Source organism: Neodiprion lecontei, chromosome 6, assembly GCF_021901455.1.
Source record: "Neodiprion lecontei isolate iyNeoLeco1 chromosome 6, iyNeoLeco1.1, whole genome shotgun sequence".
NCBI classification, from domain to species: domain Eukaryota; kingdom Metazoa; phylum Arthropoda; class Insecta; order Hymenoptera; family Diprionidae; genus Neodiprion; species Neodiprion lecontei.
The window spans coordinates 25,115,348-25,143,247 of record NC_060265.1 but is presented as its reverse complement, the minus strand read 5'-3'; the positions used below and the strand labels follow the sequence as shown (position 1 = coordinate 25,143,247).

Genomic DNA, 27,900 nt, shown 5'->3' with positions numbered 1-27,900 from the left:
CGGTTGTTTAATCTTGGGATTTTATTTGTTGTTGCTTTTTTTTTTTGATGTTTCAAGTTTTGTTTCCAAGTGTCGTCTAATTTCTCTTAAAAAATATCAACCAGATTAGCTGGTTAATGAAGTCGCATAGTTATGCCGTGCGGGGACTATGAATTAGACGCACTTCATACTTTGTCATGTTTTTACCTCCAGATAGGCGATGAGACAGTACCACCGAGTTGCCCACCACCGTATCTCCTACGATCTACAAGACGTGAACGTATCTCTCGCGTGACGCTTGACGTCGCGTTTTTTTTAAACGAACGAAGATTAAAAAACAAATAAGCTCAACGTTAGCGTTTTTAATTGGCGTATCGTGGCGTTAACTTTAAATCGTGCAGTGTACGTTATACACACACACACACACACACACACACGTACACACCATATAGCCTCACCCAAGGCTTCTTCGGTGCATTAGTTTACATAGGTACGCGGATACAGGCGTCGCCGTACTAAGCGACGATGAACAATAAAAATGCAAGCGTATAATTAACGCGGAAAACGACGCTTTCGTTTCAGTCGTTCATATTATATCCTATAAGAGGCCCGTACTAATAATCACGGGAATCACTTCGTGGGCCGATGATCACGCGGCGTTATAAAGTAGCCGCGATCACAGAGCAGGAGGTACGGAACACGCCGTGAACCGTTTGCTTTTAATTTTTTACGCGTTATGGAAGCCGGGGAAAGCAGCCGCGGCCTCTTTGAAAAATCTAGGCAGATTAATGGGCATTATTCATCATCCTCGATTATTAAAAATACATTGTGTGAGCCCGATCATGCAGGCTCTTTATACGCCACAAACGAATACCCTCTGTATAATATGGACCACTACCGAGCAGAGTTCGATCGACGCCTGATCGACACGACACGGATGATTTCCTCTTACACGCTCGATGGAAGGAGGACGAGGGGGTTGCTCCGGTCGTTGGACAGCGGCGGTGGAAAATGTCAGAAACGCCTAAGTATAAGGCAACGAAGCGCGCCTCTAACGTAGGTGATTTCAGCAGAATTCATGGCTGCTTGATTACAAGCAATAAACCGGGCGTTAAGACAAGATTTACGAGCATCTGCGAGCATCTTCGAGGTATCTCTGAGTATCTCGAGGTACCCGTAGTCTCTGATCGCTAGCCCGGGGCCTTATTTCTGCCGGTTTGCGCCTGCGCGACGAAACTGCTTCTCGGCGTTATTGTGGTGGACCACTCAGCGACGCATTTGAACCGGCGCTAAAACGGAAAAGTTTTGAACGATCTCGGGATAACACTCGCAAGCTTGTACAGATCGATCCATCTGATACGTAGTCGCGTTGTGTTCCATCGAAGGTGGTTACGAGCGACCACAATTGCGAAATTTGCAAGCGTTTCGTCGGCACCAGCGACAGTGATCGGCACGAGACGATTGTTCGTAGCCATCGCTTTCCGGGCGAGAAAAGCTATCAAGACCGCAGACCCTAGGCGGCACAATTAGGTACATGGGATAGAATTTATCCCCGTTGGCGCCAGATCCGTCACCTGGCCACCGCCCTACGCGGTGGTCAAATCTTCCTCGTCGAGGAGCGGCGAATAATGTTCAGTGAAATGCAAGGTCCGGAAAATCATGCGGCTTAAACGAAACACGAAATGAGGAATTTTCGAGGAAGTGTATCTAGTTTCACCTGTGTCGTATACAGCATGGGCTGCAAGGCTCTTAGCGAAGAACGAGCGTGTTAATATATCTCAAAAACAACCCGACAACGCTGGTGAATAATTATTCAAAGTGACAGTTTAATAGGTGTGAGATCGTGGTGTAACCCATGCGGCAGAACGAGAGGAGCCACAAATCAAAAGTGCAGAGAATAACGCACTCGCGCTCGACGCGGACCTGTTTTTTCCCAACTTAATGAACGACCATCTTCAATTACCTGCCTACTTTGTACCCGTTTTACACGATCGTGGCGCGAGCTTCTCACCCTAAATATCCAAAGGGAAATAAAACAAGAAAACAAAGTCTCCTATAATGCTTCGACTACCTGTTGATCACCGGTGATTCCCGGGTTCAAGTGAATCTCCAATCCTGGAGGCGTTGAATCAAACTTCTGCGAAGGCGAAGAGCCACGAGCTTCGAACTCGGCAGTCTCCGACTGATTAATGCGATGAAAAGAATTCTGTATGCAATTTTTACAGTACATGCTCAACGGGGTGGGTGAGAATTCTCGATCTCTTCCTCAGCCTCGACAGCCTTAAATAAACAATGCGAAATCTTAGAGATCATTGTGAGATTGAAGGACGCTCAACTGTTCCTTCCATCGGCGCAAAGATCTAGCAACAACACGGCTCTTTATTCTTCGACGCATGCATAATTTAGACGCATGCAGGTACGGACAATCAGTGTTTTGATTATATATCTCGTGCCGTAAATACGTTATATTCCATAAGCGAAATCCGCCTCGTCACAATACATCGCGGCAAGCTCTCGCGTATAATATAGTGTATAAGAGCAGGATAATCCTTGTACAAATTACCGTAAGAATGCAGCAGCAGCAGCAGCAGCAGCCGCCGCGGCGTGGCGGTATTTCGGCGCAATTAGGCCAGCCGTTAATTGATCGGTAATTCGGAGAGGTGCGGTAAGGTCGTCGGTGAGTTGGCGCGTTCATCGATCCTGGTATCGGTACTTCGGCGACGCTCAAGTGGCAGCGGTCGCACGGCGGCTCAGGAATCACCTATTTGCTAGATTTCGTTGTTTTTTCTTCACACTCCACCTACGCGTCCCCGTACGCGCAAAGGCTCAGCTTCGATCCTCTCACTCTCCCTCTCTCCTCTCTCTATCTCTCGGCGTGCGCTCGGCTGCTCACGTGGCTCCACTTGAAATCTCACGTCTGCGTGGGAGTTGGTTGGATGGTGTCAAGTGAGCGATCGCGGTTGTCTTACGAGGACGAAGGACGACGACCAGGTTCTCAAAGGGTTCCTGATCGGGGACACCATAGCTCGGCGAAACGTTGTGACCTGCTACGATTTCATCCCGTTGAAAAAAAATTCCGCGGTACCGTTTTCGAGTCTCACTTATTCGGTGCAAGGGACATTTTTCGACTTGTTCTTTTTCTGCTTCTTCATCCGCTGCGTCCGTTTGGTTGACTTCGTCCAAATTGCCGTTTCAGCGTTGGAACGAACGCTCGACGCGCTCGATGCCCGGATAGACCTTCGCACGTGCTATTAATATGCGAGTATAAGGGGCGAGCTGGGTAAAACTAATAGACAAACAGCTGCGGATAATGCGAGATGTTATATTTTTCTTCAACGTTTTATCATCTATTCGCCTCATTAAATAATCATCCGACAAAGAATCGCCGACAACGACGTTTCACTGTCTCTTTCTCTCTCCGTTTACGTTCTTCGTAACTAATTCTGCCAAAAATAAAAACAAAACAAAAATTCCGACCTACCGATATACCGAGATTGAAAACTAAAATTAGAAATACTCGTGTAAAGTGTGAAAGGTCTGAAACTTTGGATACCGAGAACTTCCGTTGAATTTCCAACGATCGCGCTAATTTCTGCAGAGAGGATTCCGTGCAGTCCCTGCGATCCACGTAGCCGGCGAACGCGTCCTCTCTGGAACAACTCGAAACTTTTTCCAGCGAGTTCGCAAATTTCGATGGCCGCGGATTGCCGTGCGACGTTGCTGATCGCGATATCGGGATCCGGCGAAGAGGCAGTCAGACAGGCAAGGGTGCCGAGGATTGCGCAACGCTGGCGCCACGTCGGTCGCGCCGCAGGGCGCTCGTGACTCACCGATGGTCGACCTCGAGAGGAACGGGGACCCAAGCGCCACCTCGACAACTTTCGGCTCTTCGTCACGGTGAATAGGCGAGAACGGAGGAGGAAAAAGGAGCGCGGAGGACCGGACGGCGAGGACGTCCCTGCAGGAGATGCGACGGCGGTACGGGAGGCGGAGGCCGAAGCGCGGATTGTGCCACCTTTCTCCGGCGGTGTGTTTGCTCTCCGTTCGTTTGTTTACCAAGTCTCGTCGGCGCAAAGGCGATGCGATGCGATGCGATGCGATGCGCGTGTGGCGGCGGTGTCCGCGCAGCTCAGTCGGACAGTTATCGCGAGAGGCGTGCAGCCAATTAGCGTTACTTTCTTGCAAATGAACCGAGGCGTTCCGTTCCGCACTGCGGGACTGCACTTCAGACTTCTCTACGATCAGGGGTCCGCCGTTTCCAACGCCCCGCGAAAGTGCTCCGTGTTCTTCGGCCTGTTGCTGAAACCAAGGTGGAGGAGGAGGAAGCCACGAAAACGCTCGAGCGTCGTACGTTTCGCGAAACGGCGAGGCCGCAGGATGTAAAAGTTTCTACCGGCCGGAGACTTGAACGCTACCCCGTTCCTGTTCAATACTCGGATCAGCGGCGAACCCGCACTGACCCAGATGAATTCCCCGATGTATTAAGCGAAGGCCGAAGCTCCGCGAGTTATTACTTGACGAAAAGAAAATCTCGGAGTACCTAGGTTGTTGCAAAGACGATCACGGGTCACGCAGTGTTCGGCTATGTGGCGCAATTCAACGGCCGCAGGCCAAACGTGTAGCTCCGGTAGTGAGGGCATCAATCACTGCGTATCTACGCGCGATGGTCGTTGCGAATAGAACAGAATTTGACGGTACGGTGTGCGAGGCGAGCGAAATGTTACAACCGCAACCGAGCACGGATAGTACCAAAAGAAGGAGGATTGTTATCCGAAGCAGTGGCGTGCCGTTTTGAAAGCTGCTTCTGATGCCGCTGCTATAAATCATCTTCATCGGCGAATCTGGCGTCTTTGCGCCGCGTGACTCACGTGTGACTAACCATCGGCAATACTGCAATTATGCTCGATTGTCGACGGGAGTCCAACCGTCGAAGAGACTCTTCTTACTCGAGAAGATCGATCAGCGTTCGGACTTTTGGACCTTCTTGATTGAGAGCGAAAGAACCTAGACCCTTGATGTCTTGGTCGTTTCTGTATCGAATTATCGGTTCCCAGCGACAGCTTCGCGTTGTATCTGCGGCGATGATTCGTTTCCAAGCACGTGCCGTCGCAACCGGCTAAACGAATTGTTGAAGACGATCGAGGCAATACTTCGATGTCAGTCTTACACGCGAGTTAATTATTCCGCTCGTACGGACTTTCTCTCCGTGGGTCCGGTAGGTGTATTAATTTTCGCAACCGATTGCCAAATACCAGATCGATATCACGCCGCTGAGGATACGCGGTAGGGTAGAGATAAAAACCATCGCGTAGTTGTTCCTTCGAAATTTCATTTGCCAGGTGATATTTTCCACCGAGGCTGGCAGAGGTCAAAGGTGAAAGGCGACAACGAAACGCGAGGAAATAATTCACCGTTGGTTTTTTAAAATTTGTTTCTCTTTTTTGGTCGATCAGTCGTTCGAAGGGGGCGACAAGTGAGACGTCGCTGCTTCTTCTTTAATTAGGGTATATAAATTCCTGTCTCGTGGAACACCGTGGCTGATTGGCGAATCGAGGAGAGCGAAAAAGATTGTCTGGAGAAAAGGAGTTGTTATTACGACGGCGAGTGAAAAGAGAATGAGAGAGAAAAAGGAAAAGAAAGACGCCGGTTACCGTACGGTAATATCTACATGTATTTTAATAATCGCCGAATAAAGAATCTGATGCGTAAAATTAGGGAAATTGAAGATTAATGGTTTGCACGTGGCCGTCCTTGGATATCGACGTATCTGGACCACGTGTGGCACAAAGAGAGGATCCGTGAGGATTTTGGTTAGGCATCGGGATGATCGAGGTGAGCAGCTTTCGACGAAGGTAGTACTCGCGTGTCGGAACTTTGAGGCGCGTCTTCATAAATTTGATTCGCATGGCGTTGGTATGGCCGCTTCTTTTCCACCGAGATACGTTATATTACAAGATGGAGGAGGAGGAGGAGGAGAAGGCATAAGCATACGTCAGAATCGGAGGTACGAAGCGCAGTGCCAGTGGCCGTCCGATCCCTCTCGTCATCGACGCAGGGAACCTTTCTTGCGCGATTCGGTAGATAGAAACTTGTTCAACGTCAGTCTGCGGTACGTCGCTCGGATAACCCGGAGCACCGCGGCGGTGGAACAGCGGCGACGACGACGACGACGCGAGAGACGAAAGGGACATAAATTTTCAAGCGTAAACAGAGTCAACAATCTCTCGTTGAGAAAAAGCACCGACGGGGGTATCAGCGAGGCCTTCGGATATATCAAAAGCAAACTAATGTCACCGAAAGGCAGTAAAGCATCGAGAACAAAGTACAACGTCTCGGGACGAGAGCGTATACCTACGGTATAACGAACTCCAGATAAAACATGACAACCAGCTTGAAACACGTTACCATTCGTCCCCGTGTCCCGAAGCCTCCTCGCGATCGAGCGAGGTTCTCGGAGTTTAGGAATCAATTTGCAAGTGAAACTCGATAGAAGGAAGCGAGCCGTCGTTACGCCGAGAAAAAGGCAAGGCGGCGCTCTTCGATCCCACCTCAATTTACGACGTACCGATCTCGCTCCATCGGGGTTCCGTTTATTATACAGGGTGTAAAAAAAAAAAACACCTACCATTTCATCCATCCTCAAGATAACGCTCCACCCCAACGTCCCTACGTATCGATTCACCGAGTCGAATTACGATAAACTGTCCTTACCTGAAACACAGAAGTATACATTTTTTGGTTAACGATAAGCTGCATCGGACTATCAATCTGAGAAAATTCTTCAACTTACACGAATTGCTAAACGGGAAAAAAAAAAATCAACGACGTTTGGCGCGTCGAAAAATTGGCCAAGGGCCGAAGGAACAATGCGTGAGGTGCGAAGTCACGGAGTGCATCAAGGTGCGTTGGGTTCAAGGCTGGGGATCCACGCCGGTTGTCCGGTCGTTCGCTCGGCCGACCATTCCGCGCCACGCCCTGCGTATATCTTGTATCTACCGGTTGTCTGCCCGCAGGATCGCAGGCCGTGTTGGAATTATCATTTATTTATCGGCTATCGAAGTCGAGCGCGCGTTTATCGCCGTGACGGTTAAAAATTGCGCGGAAATTAATACAACCATTTCCGACTGATAAGGACGCGTAGAGGCGGGGCGCGCCTCTTCGGGGCTTCGAGGACACGACACGAGTCGCCGTGAGCACGTGCGACGATGGGCCGAGACGCGTGGAGTGATTTCGGAGAAGTCAATTTTTGCCAGGAGTAAATGGGGAACTCGGGGACTCTGTTATAGTTCTGGTGCAGTAATCCAGAGGAATGAGGAGGAGGACGGATAATATAAGAACGACACAAGCTACGGCACGGAATCGTAACCTGTGCTCGTAAGGTTATTAATAGAAACCACCACCGATGTTGAAACGAGTGTCTCTAAATCTTCGGGAGCGGAAACATTTGTCTTCCAGAAGCTGAACCAGAAGAGAAGGGTAGGGAGTGGAAGACCTCTGATGCTTCGTGTAGAGGAACCGCGATAACGAGTTTTCCATTTTAAGAGTGTCGTTGTTACGCAAACGACGTAGGTATAATGTATCCTTGAAGACGGAGAGTCAAAGAGAAACTGACGACCGATTTGTAATTCCCGACGGTATTTGGAGGCCGGGCTTCGTCCAGATCATTTGGTGCCAAAATACCTAATTTTTTTTAATGGCGCGTGAGTAAGCCGGAGCCGGTTGTCCTGATCCACCTCGCATGAGAGCGGAAGTTGAGCATTAGTCGGATCTCGTCGCGTCCCCTTCGATCATCACCCCCCCCCCCCCCCCACCCCCTCCCTCTCTTTCCGATCCGAGTCGTTCGACTTTAATGCCCGGCCGCACGATAATCGGTCGGCGATTGGGTGCGGCTGCCGGAGTCCGGGAGGCCGGCGATGTTGGAGCAGCGATGACAGGTAGATCCGCTAATCGTTTGACGGGCAGTGCGCGGTGGCTCGGGTCGTCAGTTGCAGGCGACGAGTTCGCGCAACCCGTGATGTTCGTTCCACCTCGCGAGAGGCGAGGTTATTACCAGCTCACGGGCTGTCACTGGCCGAGCACCGGGGGACTGACGAAACCAGCTATGATAGCTGTAATTGTGCTAACTGCTCGTGATGGTCGGTAAATGGATGATAATTGTGGCTAAGCGTAGCCGAGCAGAGCGAGCGACCGTCTCTCGTCGCAGGTGCTTCGTCATTCGTCCAGGACTGGTGACATCTAGGTGTTGCACGGATGACGCGAGAATTTCCCATAGCTATTGCACCACCCTTTTCTTGTACTCTCACGCTACCCGCGGCTCGGCTCGGCTCTTTTCTCATCGTTATTACATACTGGCTCCGGGAGTTTTCTTTCACCAACAGCTGACGCTGTTTCGTAAACCCGACTTCCAAATGGGGATGGATTGCGCGGAGCTGGTACGTTCGGTGGTCCTTTTCCCTCTTCAACGACAATTGTCATACAAGGCCATGGATGATTCGAGTGACCAGTGGCCGCCGGACTCTCGCGGTATTTTGACGCGGGTGGGTGGGTACGCTGACACTAGGCGAGTCGCGATAACTCGGAGGTTGATGGGATCGAGGTGGTCAGCAGCTTCCACACGCTCGACCAGTACCTGGTAAAGAACTGCATCGGGGCATACACAAAGCATCATCGAGACTCTGTCGCGGGACAGCATAGCTTTGTAGTTAGTTGTCTCTCGGAGCACGTCGTCGGCAGCTACCAGGAATTGCCTGGCCTGCCTGCCAGAATGACTCGCCCGCTTCGTCCCGATACTCGATGCCTCTTCCCGTCTCCTTCTTCTGCCAGGTTCACCCTGGTATCCCCTCGAGTATATCCTTCGTCTCCAGGGAGTCCGAGGGCAATGTCGTTAGTTTTGACATGTTCTCTTGGCTGCCGCATTTCTTCAACACCGACCGGACTCGGGATCAAAGCTTACCTCGCGCCCTGTCCGCGCGATCTCGAGCTACTCCGAGGAGGAATCTTTACTTTTGCAATTTGTTGTAGCCTATACACCGCGCATAATGTATCGCCGGTGAAATTTCGACGACTAAATTACGCTGGATCGATCTCTCCTTTTTTTCGTCTCGTCTTGTCTCGCGTACCTGTATCAGCTCAACGACGTACTCAAATCCTCGGGCAATTTTGTCCCTGCACGGCGCGTGTTTCCCCTTCTCAAAAACGAAGAATCTTCGCGTGGGGTGGCGATAAAAAATCGCAGGGCAGAGAAGAGGTCGACGATTGGAGGCCGGGGGATCGGAGAATGTAGTTAGTTTTGACAAGGCACGCTGCCGATCGAGTAGCTCAGATCGAGTCCGATGAGAATATTTACTGCATCGGCTGATCTGTCAGCTGATTGTGCCGCCGGATTTTTAGCCCCTTCTTGCTGACAAGCGAGCCATGTCGACCGTATGCAGGAGCGAGAGCGGTTCTGTAGGAAGAAGGTTGAATGTTTTGTGTAGACGAGGGCACGCGGGGAGCGAATGCCGATCCGCTGACGCGTCGGCTGGTTTGACGAGGCCTGATGGATGCCTCTGGTGCATCCCCGGACCGCCGTCGCCGTCGCCGATTGCCGCGATGCAACGAGCAAAATATCGCGGTTCGATTCGAACCGCAATTCGAATTCCCCGGGCATTCGACGGTCGGACGCGACGCTCTGGTGCAGCTTTGAAAACAAACGACGCCGGCCCAAGGACGTGATTAAGCTCCCCGGGGAACCCCGGGAAGGGGTCAGTCTCCTACATCGGCTCTCTTCGAAAATAATCGCGTGTCCTTCTTTCAACGAGCAAGGTCCTCTCTTAGCGCGGAGTTTCATATTCTCCGCCGACATGTTTTGCAATCATCGATCGGGTTGGTAATCGCAGTTGACATCGAGACACGTATAATCCTTAACGAAACCGCAAGACTGATGATCGTGGAAAGAAGAAGTGGCGAAAATTTTCATGACCAATTGAGCGCCGCGGGTCTTTACTGTGGGAACATTATTGCCGAGGTAAAACTGGCGTTACAATTGCCGTTGAAGTTTGCAGGTCTTATTAGAACCCGTCGGGATGTTTTCGCTCGCGAGAAACGCTGCTGTTTTACAAGTAGCGAACGATTGGCGGCGGTCGCGGCAAGAGAAGCGAGGAATTACGGTGAGCATGGATGCACGCACGTGTATAATATCTTTGATCGTCGAAGCTGAATTCGCGGCGAGAAAACTGTCACGTTTTATCGCCGCGAATAAATCCCATTTATGTGCTAACTCAGTCGGACTTGTTTCATCGAAGAAGAAAGAAAGATAAGGCCTGATGCGCTGCTCGGCGGTCTTGTTTCTTTTGTAAAACCGATCGGCAAAAAGCTCGGCAATATTAGTCCTCGTTAATACCCTAGTTTTCTCGTCATCGTTTACAAGGTTACGTTCCGCCGTGTTTGCGAACGCAGGAATTATCGTTTCCAGGGAAGAAAGTCCAGGCGAAAATATCGCTCGTTGGTAGGTCGGACTCTGTTACATCGAGGACTGCAAACCGGGCACGTCGAGAGCTGTTTGGCTCGTGGATCAGAGGTGGGTGAACCCATAAATACGCGATCGCTCGAAGAGCGGTACAGCCACGCGATTGTCCAGGTAACGGCTCTGAGCCGCGAGGATTCGCCAGAGGTGGGAAATGAAATCACTGTTTTTCGTTGTCTTAAGGCGGGTGTCGATAGTGCGGCGTAGTGCCGAGGATGATTCGGGTTGGAACGTCTCCGGCACGACCTTGAAACTCGGATCTCATCTCGCCCCGTTCTCGGAGAGGCTGCGCAATCGAGTATTATAGACTCAATTTCCGCCAAGGTTACTAGATATTCGCGACTGATTCGCCGCGAAGTCGTCGTACTTGTGCTCGATTGCTCCACCTGAGTCATTAAACGAGTTAAGTACCCCGCGCTCGGGTCTCAGTCCGTATTATTCCGAGTTGATGAGACAGGAGCAGACCTTCCCTTCGCCTTTCTCTCTTTCTCTCTTTCTCTCCTTCTCTCTTCCCTTCTCGACTCGGTCCCGGAGCCACTTATTAATTCGGACAACTGCCTAATTTACCGAGGAGCCCTGAGACAGGCCTGCTTCCAAAGCATCCTCTTATGTGAGCCTAATGGGCGGGGTGTGTTTCGGGTGTGGCTCGCAAACCCGCTACCGCTCGAAGATGAGGACGAGGTGGAAGGGGAAGAAGAGCGATTGCGTGCAGTGAGTGGGCTTGCGATAGGAGCGAAAAGTCTTTCATCGGAGGAACGGCGTAATCGTAAGAGAGGTATTTGCACGGAACCGATTTTCGCCCTACATTCCCTTTCGGCATGCGAGGGAGATCCTTTGTAGTCGCAATCCCTTTGAAAACCGGCGCGAAGAGTGCGATGAGACGAGGAAGGGGGGGGGGGGGGGAAGTGACGTGTATCGCGAGCAGTTAATCATTCATCTTGCATCAATTCAGCTCGAGTTATCTGCAGTGAAATAAAAGCAGGCGCGTATATACGGAGCGGCGGCGGCGGCGTGCGAAATATTTCCATCCGTGAAATATATAATTTCACGAAACTCTCCCCTCGGGCGGTTTTTTCTACAATACACGTCGCTCAACCTTCTCTCGAAGGTAAGACGCCCGGGAAGAATCGGACATGTCGTCTCGGGCCGCAGCGCCAATGCTCGCGATCAGTAACGCGGCCCTCGGAATCTATTTTCGCAGTTTCGGGCGTGGAATGAGGAATGAGGCCAATTAAGTCGTACATCATTAGCAGCCGCGCTGCCCACCAAAGTCCCGCGTTCTACGGAGTAAATTACCCGGAAATTCTCCCCCGCCGTGCCGCAACTACTTCCTCCGATTAAATTTCGCTGCGCCAACTGCAGTTTCGGAGTGGGAAAATTTAGGGAATCGTTAACTGATCTACGACTCCGATTCATCTTGCACCCGCTGACTTTAGAGCCGTCGAACGAACGCGACAAGGTTCAATACTTTTTGGTACCCTGAACCGACCCAGACGTGAGAGTAAAAAATCTGTGAGGAATGCCACGAGAGAAATCCTGACCAAAATTCGGCACTGGCGTTGAAAGAAATTGGCGACAGGTATTATATCAGAGACGCGGTTATTACACCTGTGGGTGTCGCGAGATAATCTCGGACAGCCAACCGCACCGCGATACTCAAGAATTTGCGTCTTGAGTGATGGAACGCAGACGACTGATTCACAATCAGGCGGATTAAAATCCGGCTGATACCTTGCCGCGTCTGGTTTGGCTACGGATCAACGACACACACGGATTTGAACGCCGAGTCATACGCCTTCTAGAAAGTGAGTTATATGCCAAATGTCAGCATGATCGTATGTCACGCGGATGTGTTCTTTCGTTCGGCAAGTGAGACAGAGACTTGTAACACCGGTACCGAAGACTGGCTGCAGAAATCCTCCGTTTTGCTCCGAAAAAATGGTGGGTACCGATCGGCCCCTCGAGCCGATCGTCAGTAATCCACCGAAGCTCTTCGTCCTGGCGAAGCTTCGTCGCATAGTTTGCAAGGACAGGGGTGATCCGAGGGATGAGCTAATAACTAGTTTGATTGTCCGTCACGGTGTCCGGTGGCTTGCGAGACCCGGAGGCCGTCCGGAAGACCTTTAAAGCGACCGGGGTCGATGCACCCAGTCACCGACGTCAAAACATACCGCCGATACGTTCCGGTGCAGGTCGACGTTGATCGTGGCGGCGGTGGGAGTAGTTCCCACCGTCTAGTCATCCCGGTTAGTCTCTGCTCGCGAGGGGAGCTGGTAATTCCTGGAACCTGGCGGAGGCGCAGCGCTGTCTGGCAAAGCCGTCTGCCTCTTGCCGAGGCACAAATACATCCCCGTCGAACGAGTAAAACCAGTGGGCCGAGCCTCGGCTTCTCTTGGCTTCTCTTGGCTTCTCTTGGCTTCCCATCGCTCGCCTTCTCGGCCTCCCTCGGCGCTCCGCGTACTCCTCGACGGCAGCTCCTGCTGGCTCGCAGAGCCGAGTAGTGGGTACATAAAACCGGAGGCAACCGGCTTCTAAGTAGGTACGTGATCAGCGATAATAACGCGACTCTGAAACGTGGAAGATCACCGAGCTGTTTGCTATTGGTGACGCGTATGCTGCTTTGCCGTCCGATCGGAAGATTTCATTTCTCTCTCGGATACGCGACGAAGCGACGGGATCGTTGAAGGCTGCGGTTAACGGAGGGGTCGATTCCAGGTCGATCCCGGGTCGCCCGAGCGCGGGTTCCTCTTTTTCTCTTATTACTTTGTCTAACGGTCGTAAATCCCAACGAGCCTGATCTCTACTCTTGATTGGTTAGCTGAATGTACAAGTTAAATCGCGGTTTGATCCACCGTTGCAATTGCATGCACTATTCTGTTGCTGCTGCTGCTGCTGCTGGTGCTCCCGATCGTTAGCGGATGAATCGTTGAATTACAAGTAGCCGCCTGCTGCCGCGGTAAGGTACACTCCGTACGTACACGTGTATGAATATTATTCGCATACATGCGTCGTCATTAGTTTCACAGTCACCTACGGAGGGGGAATCGCTCTATGAAACAACCACGATCATGTACCTCGAGGAAATGAGCCGACTCTCCGCAACTGTGGCGTATCGAATCGAATACGAGTCTTCGTTTTTTACACTCTTCTTAGAGATACCATTCGACATGAAAGGACGGACCGTACGATGAGACGATATCACGTACCGAGTACTTCTGGTGGTTACGGGTGAAAACTTCTAATGGTTCCAAAGAGCTGAACTGAGATTTTCCTGCCGATTCGTCCCAGGAATTATGAAAAATTCCAACAACTCGGAGTATTGGCCCTCTGAACTGACGAGACGTGTCATAACCGTCGATTTGGATTTCGACCCACACCCCATTAAACTGTACACAGACATTCCGATCTCTGCAGCGTTCGTCAACCCTGCAGCAGGAGCGTAAACTCGCCACGGTGTTATTTTTAGAAGCGAATGAATTTTATTCACCCTCATCGGACATCGACAAGAAACTATTGTGACTTCGCATCTTCTCGTTCGTGGTTATCCTTTTGCCGGCGGCGTTCCCCCTGCAGGCAGGATCGTCCCGAAGCGGACGAGGGGCGAGCGAGGACGAAGCGCGTATTTCTACCAACCTACACCGACGAGCCAACCGAGCGATCCTCCGGCTCCGCGTAGGTACTACAAGAGACAGCAACGACGTACTCGAGCGCAATCGCGGAGCGCAATTATTTACCGGAACGGTAAGGCATTCGCCCCCAGCTTTTCATCTCCGTCGAGAGTCCTGTTGGCTTCTCCTCCCTCTCGCACTCGTTCGGGAAGGCGTATTCCCTGCGACTTCCGATCATTCGCCACGTACCTACCTTCGCCTTCGGGAGGCACAACTGGACTACGACAACTATCTTGGGTGGGTCAGGTTAGGCGTAGTTGGGCACAGTTTGTATTGTTTCTTCGCGGCAGGCTTCTCTTCGGCGTAATACGAGCCGCGGCATGGCAGCGGGATATAACCGCTGCACCTACGTGCGCCTCCGCATCGCGGGCAGCAAAGGACCCGGTAACCGAGACCATGCGGTCTGCGTGCGGCGGAGAGCAGAGGGCTATTGTTGAAGACGCACGACGGGCTGCGGAACGGGCGTGCGCGCTCGCGAAAGATCTATCGCAGGAATTTGCGTATGTAGATGAGGAGCCGGGGCCGGACTGGACTCGACTGGACTCGACTGGACTTGGACTCGAACCGGCCGTTGCCGGCCAGCTATTGTTTTCCAAACAAACCACTATCACTCAGGAACGCACAGCCCCGCAACTACCAGACTTATTACGATATGCCGCTTTACCCCTTGTCTCGAGCTGTCCGAGGCGAGGAGGACTACCGAGTCGCCGACGCCCTTTTACTATCCTACATTCCACGCCGCGGTTTACTTTGTAAAACGCCAATCAGCGATTTTCCACCACCGATCGGAGATTCTCGTCAAATGCCGGTTAGTCGGATTCACTTCCGACTCGATTCACTAGCGAGACTTCGCGGAGAAATTGGCGACGAGTGATAGCCGTTTATCACAATCTCCGGAGATTCTGGTTAGTTTCACGACGAGGGAAGTCCGCGGCTTTGAAACACCGCCGAAGACCAAGCTGAGAAAGTCGGAGCATCGATCCAAAGCAGGAAGAGAATAGCTGCCATGTTGGTACAATATCGTAATGCCTGGATACACAAACACCCGAGCAATCCAGCGCGAAGAACAGCGTACAGTAATCGTCTATTTTCAATCGGACGCGATGCTCTCCATCACAATATGAAAGTCACGAGAGTCATAGGTCAGTGCGCGTACGCTAAGGTACAGGTGGGTTTGATGGAAGGCGCCGTCAGTAACGCCTGAATAGCTTTTCGACCGGATAGCTTCTGGCGGCGTAGTTTATAAGTATAAGTTTCGTCGCTCGCGATACATATTGGAACCTTTTCTTTTTTTTTTTTACGCTGACGAGGATAAACGTTGGAATTTTCTCATGCCTAAAGAGTATCTACGGTGATGTCGATACGTCGTGGATTTAATCGCGGAATGATTTTGTTCGACGGATGACGCGGACTGTATTGGGGAAAAGAAATTTGCCAGAGTTTTCGATTATCTTCGCGGTGGTGATATTATCGTTTCATAGCCCACTGCGGCCGGCAGTTGTTTATCGATCATTGTATGCGATTCGATGACTAATACCCGGTGATTTAGAGAGCATGTAACGCCGCTTCGCGAGTGTTGCGCATGGTCGCAGCTTTATTGTCCTTATTGCCCGTCTCTTTACCATATCGCCGTGCCGCACAAGGCGCTAGCCAAGCATCTTCACGGTGTCTTCATGGTGTAATGCTACATAAATACATCGTTATCTTGGTCCCGTCGATCGGTACTTGATAAATCCAAGTTTTATAACGCGCGCGTCCAACGAACGATTCATTCCGCATCCGACGTACTTAGTTACAAAACGCTACGCGGTGGTAAAATTGAATAATTCGTACATCGTGACGTAACGAGGGGTCGGATAAATCTGAACCACGACCCGTGAACATCCTTTACAGATACCATTTTAATCATCAATCAGCCATCAGAAACGATTTTCCACGCCAACTTGCGGTTCACTCCTACCACTGAATTTCAGTCCCCGTGCATCTGGCCTACAGTCAGCCGAACTTTTTATCGCGACAATCTGTAGCCGCAATGAATTTTTCAGAGTGAATAACAGTCGCAAATGCAAAAAGAAAGTCGCTGAAAGACTCGAGATTCCGTTCCGCGAGAGCCAGCCTGCTTTCTTACGGTTGATTTTCACATACGTAACCTTGGTATACAAACACTGGTTTCTAAGTACACATATCCATTTATTTAATCCCATTGCCTTGAGGCGGGTAGATGAACACAGGCATACTTTGAGCGTATTAAGTATTTCATGCCTACAGGGAGCTCGAGTACCGAAGGCTTAGCCTGGTTCGATTGTATCCATTCGAAAGACGATAGAGCCGATGTCTACTGTTCTATTCTCTCGACGCAACGTCGGTAGCAGCGAGTCGATTTTCGCAGGTATGAAAATTTTCGAGAAATGATCATTTGAGAGTGCGACGAATTAGCAATTTAAATTCACCGCGTGCGGGGCCCGCGGAGCTACTACGACGAGTACCGTTGGGTCCGTCGGTGCGCGGAGCGCATACATGAGTCGGGGCACAGGAGGCACCTTCCTTGACCCATGCGCAACAAATCCGCGAGGAGCTATAGGATCGCGGAGAAAATGTTCTTTCGCAAAAGCGTCGAACAAGGTGGACAGCCGGGTAAACTTCGCGTAGGTACCTATATACCGATATATATATATATACATATACATGTACGCGTCTCTCGAGTCTATTGCGGGGAAATAATAAATATGTGCGGTACGTAGCGCTTAGAAAAAGCCTACAAAGAATACGCACACCTGCGCTTACGCGTGCGTGGGAACGCGCGTCGCAGCATCCTCCTTTCCGTCTCGCTCGTATATGACATACCTGACGACGACGTGGACAAAACCCTACAAACGTTGACCGATTCAGTCGGTCAGGTAACCGACCGTCAGCCTCTCCCTCTGGACTGTTGTACCCGCGAGTCTGGTGCGCTGCACTTTCTACCCGCCTGTCACTCGCGGACGTTGTGTGAGAGCAAAAATCGATCGAAAAATGCAAGGGTGAAATATTTGGGAAAGGAACGGAAAAGGAACGAATTAACGAGAAACCCACTTCAGCCTTGACAGTACGACGCGCGTGGGATGAGCACGCCAAAATGTGTGTTGCATGTTTAGATGCAGCCCACCTACCCACCTTCTGGTAAACAAACCTTAGGTATTATTATTATTAGTTTTATTATCACGTATACGCGTTGCACGGGGTATCGATACAACGGAGTGCACGCGTTGAAGTATCCTACGCACGTGCCACTCGCGGTTATACCGCCAACCGTCGACATGATTATCGATACGTTGATAATTTATCATTCTTTTTAGCTACCGGTTACGTATGCCTTCGCTCTCGCTGTCCTCGCGTTGTTCTTTGTCGACGTAGGTAGGTAGGTAGGTACAAGGTACCTCGTACCTACGGCCCGGCCCGCCTGTCCACGTCTGAAGCGCGGGGAGCGCCAAAGGGCGCGAGAAGTGATTGATGGACCCCGAGCAGATTAATATCTTGTCAGTTTTGCACTCGTCGGTGAATTTTGGAGGTTGTCAAATAACCCGATTGGAGCTGATAGGATCTATGGTTGAATTATAGATGAAAAGTTCGTTCGTCTTGGGGCTGATCAAGGGACTGACAGTTTTTCGACCAGGGGATGAGTCGCGAATCGTATAACAGATAGGCACGTACGCTCGTAATACCGACGGTGCACGCTTCGGTGTTCAACAAGAACAAATTTGTGCTGCGCGTTATAGGTATACAATATATGGTATATACAAACCGCGGGTATTTATCACTCTCGTTTAAGCAGCCTTGCGCAGCCAGCCGCTCTGCCAGGCGGGAATGATCGAGTGGGCAGGTAAAACTGCCAAACGGACGCGAAGTTCCGGGAGTAACGCGGTACGATTTGCTCGCTCGCCAATGTGTCTCTCTCGCCCACGGTACATATATCGCAACGACTGGTGAATAATTTCTCGGCGATAAGCGTGAGCAGGAAGTCTTTTGGCAGTAATGACGACTCGAGTCTTATGCAAGGCGATGCACGAGTCTACCGGTGCGAAACTAAAGTTAAAAAGACATACGAGTTAAAAAGAAGAAGTTAAAGTTAAAAAGAGATACGAGGTAAGACAAAGTCTGCAGGATCTGGTTGATCGGTAAAAAAGAAACAAATCGAAGATCGAAGATGGAGAATCAGCCCTGCGGAGATGGAAGAAACCTGGATTGGCGCGGTGAGAAACGTATCTCGGTAGCAAAATTATGTACAAAATTTTGTCAGATTAGTGAATACGGAAAACTGTGCCTATACATCGGTAGAGTTTCACGAATGCTGTCCATGTATTTAAAAAACTATGCTACTTTTTCCTGAATTACTGGAATTCAACGCTAATTATTTACCAGCAGTCAAGGTTCTTAGCAAGAAAAATCTAAGAAATTTGCCACGACCAATCTGTAGACCGTGACTAATTCGATCGAGTAATATTGAGAAGTCGAAGAGAAGATTTGCGGGATGAGCAACGATTCGGATTCCGATCGAGAGTGGCGAGCATATTCCAACGAAAAATCTTCCGGTCCGAAACGATCACCGGTTGGAGTTTCAACGATAAATCGACCGGATGAAGGATTGGAATTCGCGCGACGTTGGTGTAAAATGCAAATACGACAAGGATGCTGCACATCTCTCCGCGTCGAGCGACCGGCGTGTGTACAACAGTTTTTTCTCCTCTATCATAAGTTGAAATAATCGTTCATCGAGAGCGAGCGTCGATCGAGGACCCATGCAGCAGTAGCTGCGGATCATAAGACCGGTGAAACAACAACGGAGAACCTGAGGTATCTGCGTTCCGTAGCAGCCGATTTCCCACCGACAGTCACTGCAGGGTTACGTACAGGTGTTCCTAATTGGAGATTTATAAACAATCCCGTCTAACGCAGTACACCGCAACTTGTCGCAAAGCCGACTGATTTACACAGGCAAGCCTCCTCATGCCGTACGTCAAGACAGATACCCGGGTATCTAGCAGCTCTCGCGTATTAGAATCGTCAGATGGTGTGCCCGTTAGTCACCGATCACCTGGGTCTTAACCTATAAAGCTATAATACCCGCCGACTGCAGTGTACTCGGTAAGCGTGTCGCTGCCTTGGTCGCGGCCTGCGAGTGACTTATGCCTGCGCGGTGATAAGTCCGATTAATTAAGGATTCGAGCCGACGGTGCGGCGCGCGGGAGTCGCAAAGGGGTAGCGACATTGCGGCGGCCAACTACAATCCTAGACTTTGGCGCACGTACCCGGTGTAACGTAACGCGCGGAGAACGTACCTTGCGCTAGGACGAGTTCCCCATGCTAAAAATACAAATTTTGGATTCCAGACGCGGCGCTAGGCCCAAACCAGCGAGTTAATCTCTCCCCGGATCTGGCGTGCGTCCGCGTTGTTTCATAATGAATATCGTACGTTTCGCGGCTATTTCGCATAAGCGGAGAAACTTATATTCGGTACGTACGGTTTTTACGTGAACGAGCACGAAATGCGAGCGATATTCTATTCCCACGCGGTTTGCACCGCGGTTCGTGGTTTACGGAGGAGGACGCGAATGAGGAATAAGAAAGGAGAAATGTGGTAAAAAAAAATTAACGGTAACTTCAAGTTAGTAGCGAAGATTAGCGCGAGAGCCTGACGAATTAATCAAGACACCAGGTGAACGCGCAATAAAAGATACGGCGGACATTACAAGAGGCAGCGCGGACAGGTGCAGCCCGTTGCACACAGCGCGAGTTGCATAGAGGAGGAACATTTATCGTTAATAGGATTTGTTGCCGCGCGGCTCCCGAGCTCCGCGGCATATGGAAGTTTGATCGTTTATTTTCATCACGGTAATTGAATTATATTACCTCATATTTTCATCCTGAGCTGCAATTCCATTCCGATCTTGAAGGAACCCTGCGGAGAGTGAGTGAGCGGGAGAGAGATAGAGAGATGAGAGGGAAGATCGCGAACCTTCCGGGAGCGCGGCGGACATCAGCCTTGCATTTATTATCGATGTAATAATTTGCCGTATTACTAGGTGTAACGTGCGGGCTGCTTCTTCTTCTTCTTCTCCTTCTTCTTCGAACGAGTATTCTCTCGACACGCCGCACGGCAAAACGACGGCTTCCCGCTCGATAAGTCACCGACTTAAGCCACTTTAAGTCACACTCTCTCCAGTCACTTCCCAAAGACTTTCGGGCTATGATTTAGTGCAGCGTTTTTAGCAGTCCCGGTTATTTCAACAGATTTATCGAATGATTTACAACTGATACTTATTTAACATTTATTTTCACATTTGTTTTTACTTCGTTTTCTTTTCTTTCGGTATTACTGTTATTGTTATTTTACGCTTTTCTTTTTACAACGTGCAGCGTTTCGTCGAGTCGTATCATAACACATTTGCGATTATTAAAGTCACTCGCTCCAAGGTATCCTTATCTCAGAATTTATGCGAACTTGTCGAACGGCTCTGTGTATAACCGTGAATATGTAATAACGTTAATGCGGGGTTCGAGAGACAGTTCTCACTGTTTCATTAGTCGCTTCTTTTTCGTCATCTTTTCATTCGCTGTATCTGTCGACAATTCTCCGAAGATTATTTCCCAAGGTAATATCTGAAATATAAAATATTACCGGAAAGGTGTATCATAAACGCCTCCACTATTCTCTGTAAGCGCTGTTAGACGTATCGGCGAGTCATCGAGCAGCCCAGCTTTCGAATTATTGGAAGCCTGAGGGATCATCTCATTGTCAGTGTCGAGAGGAGAAATATGCTTTACTGATTCCCAGTTTCTAGAAATGTGGGGGTTACTATATGATACGTACACTGTGATTATTTCAAGCAGAAGTCTGACGTGAATCCAGTTATCCCAGAAAAATCACGAGACTAATAAAAATTCCCCTAAACATAACGCTATAGCTGGCCCAGAAGTAATAGAAAGGCTTGACAAATCATTGGAAATATAATAACTTCTTCAAGGATTGAAAAACCAGTCATTCCTCGAGTATTCAAGATGGCGCGCAGCTAAAAGAATGAGTAGGGGATACGGTGAAACAATCATTTGTTATTTGCGGACCTGAGGTGGACTTGAAGCTTTGCCCTTAACTCCCGCCCACCTGTGCCTCCTGGCATATTTTAAACCCGTGGAAGTGATAATTCTCGATACCATTCTCCTAACGAGCAACAAGAAAATTGCGCCGGTAAGACTGATCCTGGCAAAATGATAATAAGAAAAAAAGGTAGAATCTTTCAATAAAAGCTTGTTGTTAAAACTGAGACTTTGCTTGCAGGTATCGTCGACGAATGCGAACCCCGTCGGCTGAGTCGCTGGTTGTATTGTAAGGAATCCGCGATCTCACGATGGTGTGGCAGAACTGCGTTGAAGAGTGTTGCAAAATATTGGCCAATCAAGCCGAGTATCGAGATAAGATATTTCAAGATCCTTTTATTACGAGCGAGGAGGATCAAGTCGAAACTTCGTTCGGTTCATTTTATTTCTACACACATGCATAAATGTACAGCTATATACACGCGACGTGACTGCTCGACATCGCGTACTCGCAGTTGTTATACGCAAATATGCGTGCAAACTTGTATTGTATACATATTCGCGAAGAAGTGGAGCACGGCGTGAAATTTGGAAGATTTTTTTAACAACCGCAACGATTTAAGGCGTCTCTCACTCCCGTGGAAGGTACATGCGGCAAGCAGAGTACAGGCGATTATATCTGATCTTGGGCAAGTCGTATGGGAGGTAGGTAGATAGGTAGGTAGGTAGGTAGGTAGGTAGGTACACCACGTAGGCACCGTGTGCCTTCGTGAGATGAATATTAGTCCGCAGGTTGTGCCTTTGACCACGAAACAAGATAGGGAGTTTGACTTTGAGTGACATATAATTAGGACCGTTAATCAAGCGTGAATAATGAGACGTGAGTGCGATCGTGGTGAATAATTAGACGTAAGAGAAGGTATTTTATAAGTATACAGAGGTGCAGGTGAACAATAACGATTGCTAGTTAGAATTTCATTACAGATTATAGCATACGCGGACGTGATAGAACATTAATGAGTTACTTATGATCGTATCGAGGCAGCGGAAGAAGAATGAACAGCAGCCGGCAAAGTAATACCTGAACACCGTGTACATTATACCATACAGAAGGGACATTAATTATTTTCACTGTAAATCGGCACAGGGGAAATTGCAGTATGCTCGTTATACTCTTGTTATTGTAACGTTGTTAATTTTCTTTCACTAGCACGTAGGTATATCATTCATTTTTTACGTCTCATTCCCTCGTTTTATTTTTCAGCGACGCATTGGTCAGTGCAAAGCGCAGTTGGTTATGCAAACGAGAATAACGACTCATCGCGAACCGTGGTTTAATCGCCGTCTACCTCTCTATCGAAACAGGCAGTGTAGATGCTTCGAGAAACTCTAAACTAAACGATCCGAGTCGTAGGCGAGGTTGAATAGATTGTTGCATAAATTTAGTGAATCATTTGACTTTACCAACGGCTTCAAAGTGTCCGGTGAACTTGAATTTGAATAGCTGCAGATTATACATATACTTACGTTTCTAAATTGCATAACGCACATTGCCGACCGCGAATTACCCAAGTGATACTGTGAATTTACAAACTAGACGTGAATCATCTCTAAAGCAAAAAAGCCTTCGCTACGTGGGTGAAATTTCATTTGGCTAGTTCGTAATGGACGCGAATAAGTTGTTGACGTAGACAAATAATAATGATGACAAATTACATTTTATTGCGCCGTTGTACAGTATCGATAGAAACTTTCTCACCGATCGAATAGGTTGATTCCCGTTGATTGGTAAGAAAAATAATCAAGGCAATTATCTCAGAGCGATTGACCAAATAAGCCCAATGGCAGAGTCAGTCCTCGTAGTGTCTTCCGTTGGTGTTGAACGGGTCGTCGTTGATCGGAGGTCGTTGGATACGGCGCCGAAAATATTTCCTGTATTTCTCCGGAGGCGCGCACCTTATTATTCTTCGTCTTCGTATTCGCGTTCGTATTCGTGTTTGCCGCTCTTATTCGGGTCGGTCCAGGATTCGGCTTTTCCTGCATCCGGTTACATTTCGTGCATTCGGGTCTTCGGTCTTTTCGTTTCGTGAGCGAAGTCGTAACAAGATCGAGGTACTGTCGGTGAGGAATGCGATTTACACGAAGAATGAAGATAAATCCGTTCATGAATCCCGATAAACGATGATCGTGTACGATACTCGCGTAAGCAATGTGGCAAAATACTCAGTGTGTGTATACAAGTGAAGTAAGAAAAGTCTGACAATGGGAGGGTTCGACAAAGAAAATTCTTCAGTCAGATGGACAATAATGTGAAAAGTACAATGAGCGAGCGTGTGCAATGCGGATGGTACGATGGAATAAATATTATATATCTATAATCGGGAGGTGAAAAATGGAGAGATCAAACAAAAGATCCTCCTTGACATTGAGGAGACTTTTCAAGGTGGTGGAAGTGACGTGACACGTGGTGTTTAGAGACGCGCCGACAATGCAGGCGGTCGGTGATATCGTCATCGACAGTACCCGTACCTTATCACCTTCACTGACAGCCGACATCCGGACCAGAGTGCAGGCTCCAACCCCCACCAGAGGACCCGATGGTCGTTCCTGTTACTGTTGCTGAGGTGGTGGTGCTGGTGGTGGTGGTGGTGGTTGACGATGGTTGGAGGTGGTCGAGTAGCCAACGTGCACCGGGTGTCGAGTCCCACTCGGCAAACACTAAGCAGCAGCCACAGTCCTCTCAAACAGGAATAGCATTAAACACTGATCTGCAATCGCGTGGCCAGCGTGGCGCGGCGGTTCGGTCCCCAAGAAGAAGTCGGGAGGGCAGGGACAAACCCACGCGTCAACTCTGCCTCCGCAAATTGCCACGATACGTACGGGGAGGCTCAGAAGAATCCTCAGATCGACAGAGTCGTCAAGTGTTTCACCGCAGCTGGGATTGATCATACGGTTCCAGGAATCGGTTTAACGGTACGCATCGGTCAGTCCCTGTGCAACGATCACACGAAATCACACGTACACGTATCCGCCGATGACGAGCTTCCTCCTACAGGCCAGGGTTTCAGGGTCACGTTCGTAGCGAGTCGAAACCGCAGAAGAATTCGTTTCGAAAACACCGGGTAGATTATTTGCTGCCAGCGTTTTTCTCTCTTTTTCTCACTATATCTCCCACGATAGTGGGGTACCTGTTTCCAACGTATGGCAACTGTAGCCAAGCCTGTTGACTCTGCGAAACGTATGATCCGCCAACGCGTTCACCTGCATGACGTGGACGACCAGATCGAAGCATGGTGTCCCGGCTCTGCCTGATGTCGGTTTGCGAATTAGCATCGAGACCGTAGGCGGCGATAGATGCAAAGGTGGGAGATGATATCGACGCGAATCACTTCGTCGATGCAGATATGAATTTCCAACAACCGGACACCTGTTAAGGCAGACTATTCGCTTGCTCCAAGGAAAGCCTATCTTTCCGTGGACTAATTGGAATATATCGCTCTGGTTCCCTTTGCTCGTTCCCCGACCTTCCACGTCGCACTTGCTCTCTATACTTCTCTCGCTCTGATCACGGTCGATAGTTGCTATCGGGATGCGTATCGTGTGCCCGATGCACGCTTCTGTGATGCTGCGGCAAAGAACCATTTTATTGTGTATCCGAATTTCCAACCCCGAGATTACGTCGGAACAGAACTGAAATCCGGTCCCTTCGTTTTCGTCATTTTCAAGAATTGGTTACGTGATTTTGAAAAGCAGGTTAAACGATTTGAGATTGAGATATAATCGTATATTTCCGTCAACTGGTCTTTGGAGACAGATTGAAGCATAGCAAAATTTCTTTGGAGTCCCGCGATTTCACTGAATTTTCAAATAATGTATTTTGAGAGAAACACGCAGCGTGATATTTATGCGCAATTTACGTACTCCTCGTTTCTAAATTTCACATTGCTCACATTTCACCGACAACCTCATTTCGCTTGTTAAAATTCTCGTTCGTAATAATTTACGGTGGGTAAAAGGAGAAGTTTTAAAAAAAAATTGTAGCGCAAAAACTAATCGTAGCGGAATCGAGATGCGAAAGATGGAAAGTGTGACCCTGGCAGCCAATCGTGGATCCCGTGAAACAGCCCATACGTCAATATTGCCATAGGCTGATGCCCAAGCGATACACATATACAGGATATACCAGCTACTATGACGCCGACATTTCTCTCATACCTGTATGTATATTTTCAGCTTGCGGGCCCGTTTTACTCGGCGTAATAACGCTCGACTAATTACCGATTTTCTCCGTCGATTGCCGGTTGCAAAATTGCCTCTCACTCGGCAGAAAATAGACTTTTAAGAACTGACCAATTAAAGATCGTATGTACCAGACGTCAGCCGTAGCTATTTACTTCTGTAACGTCTATCGGATTAAATCGAGACGGACGAGACGTAGGTAGAAATGACACCCTGGACTCGATCATTGTCCAATCAACGCATTCGTACCAGGATCATTATGTAGAATTCACAGTTAATTGAAACGTCATCGTCATTTTGTCTTTTTGACTCGACGCAGATTAGGCTGTGACGATGACGCTTCACACGCGTTCCAGTAATCAGTATTACGAACCGAACGTGACCTGAACATATGCAAAATTTTTCATACTCGAACGTGATGCAGACGTTACTTGACAAAGCTGACTTGACATGAAACGGCGGCGATCTGGATCTCGAGTTATCGTCTCAATCACGTGGCGAAATAAAAATATTGCGCGGGCGTTGTTGGTGCTTGACAAATCGTATGCTTGCGTCCCTTCTCAACCGGACTATTTTATTCGTCTGCCAACTGCTTCGTATCAATTCGTTACACATATCTGTGATAATAGAAATATTTATGATTACCTATCCGTCGTCAAGATTGTCTTCTTTTTCTTCTTCCGCTTCTACTACTACTGCTACTACTTCTACGACTACTACTATATTGCACTGTAGTTGTAGTGCCGACCCAGATTCGAGTTGCGCTGATCAAAACATCAGGCTCTTGCGGAAAGAATTACGACATTATGAAGGTGATGACTGACTGTTTGACGGTACAATAACCGATACCATATGTGCGTAGAATAACAGAATGGTAATTCTAGGTACGCAGAATTGAGAGTAACGCGTTCGGACAACGGGTGAAATTTTCCAGACCATTAAACGAGAAGCAGCTCGGTTTAAGTTGCATAAGCCAGCTGCGGACGACGGCCTGCAAAACCATCCGGTTTCAAGTTTGAGTCCAGTGTTTATCTGCGGGCGTCGGTTTCGTAAAGCACCGTCTTTTGTTTTCGCGATTCTTTGTACTTAAAGGGAGTTTTTAACGGTGTCCGTAAGGCCGCCTTTATTACAGACTACAGACGGATCGACAATCAAACGGACACTTTGGCCCTCTTGTTTTATCGGTCCATTTCGTTTACTGCCTTCGCCTCGAGAAGCGCTGCTTGTTGCGGGTCCAGTATTAACCATTTTGTTAGGGGTAGACCGTTTAGCGGGACGCTTAACCAACGATTCTTTGAACGAACGGCAACGCCGACAACGATTATTTGATAAATACCTCTTATATCCGCCGTTTTATTGCTCCCTCTGCCACGTGGGATAAAATTATTTCTACGGCCGTTGACGAATCGGAATAACAATAATTTCATCGACAATCGAATCGTAGCGAATGTACCGAATCACTGAACTTGAAGAGGCAATTTAACGCCGGACAACAAGAGAAAAGAATCGACGTTTTATCCGAGTGACAAAGCTATTAAACGCGCGTGTTGCCTCTGATAGAAACACTTACGTTTACACGGAACAGATTGATCGGAAAGTGCTTAGAAATGTTTACAGAAGAAGTTCGTATTAACCCAGATAAATTAAGTGTAGAAATCGATCGTTAAGAAGAACAATCAAAGGCCAAAGAATAGCAGAAATAGTTTGGCCCGGTAATGGGTTGCGCAAGTTCATCCGTCCGTGGCGTATCATAGATACACTTTTCTAAAGATGTGAATCGAACACTCTCGACAGCCAAAATGAAATGAGAATGGAGTAGCGAGTGATAATAATAAAGTAAAAAAATTAAAAACAGCGTTTGATGTGTATTATGTGTATACGTATGGTGGATATAATTGAAACGGTTCAAGGAAATATAATTATCTGTTGCACAATGAAGCGTTTTTAATTGGCTCCCGAATTTCGTAAACAAAAACTAATGTTAAACGGCATAAGTGAACGGAGGGAGATTGATTTGAAACGTAGGATTCCTATACGAAAGTAGAACGCAGCTGTGAATGTATCCTGGAATTTGATTACAATTGCGTTTAATGGACGTTACGTTACTGTTCATGATCAGATACCTTTACAAATTCGATTTTCACGGGGCTAATGGCCCCGTTTCGTATATTACAGCGATCCTTTCATCCATCGTTTGAATTTTAGAAAAAGTTGATGGTTCCGAGTAAACAACTCCATCCATCGATGAGTCGTAGATATTTTCAGACGGATTCCCATCGACATGAAAGAAACACGTCCGTACCATCGATACGAGCGCACAAGTAAACGTTCATTTTCTCTTTTGGGGAGGTATTAACGCATAATTCTCACATATACGTTACATATGTTCAATTTTCAATACGCTTCCGTGTATGGTGGCGATTGATGTTATTAAGTTAT

The 27,900-nt window shown here is 48.6% G+C and overlaps 1 protein-coding gene and 1 long non-coding RNA gene across 4 annotated transcripts in view; both read right to left on the bottom strand.

Moving 5' to 3' along the window:
• LOC124295027 overlaps window positions 1-23,999 on the bottom strand; it is a 32,421-nt gene extending 8,422 nt beyond the window's left edge. The window contains exons 1-3 of one of the 2 annotated variants that reach the window (XR_006904931.1): window positions 22,982-23,999; window positions 20,038-20,787; window positions 6,605-6,690 (exon numbers count right to left, since the gene is read on the bottom strand). This is a non-coding gene — a long non-coding RNA (uncharacterized LOC124295027). The remainder of the gene's footprint in view (window positions 1-6,604; window positions 6,691-20,037; window positions 20,788-22,981) is intronic. The other variant, XR_006904930.1, reaches the window with a different exon arrangement.
• LOC107217949 (myocardin-related transcription factor A) overlaps window positions 1-27,900 on the bottom strand; it is a 169,380-nt gene that overhangs the window by 78,883 nt on the left and 62,597 nt on the right. The gene's annotated exons all lie outside the window — the stretch shown is intronic.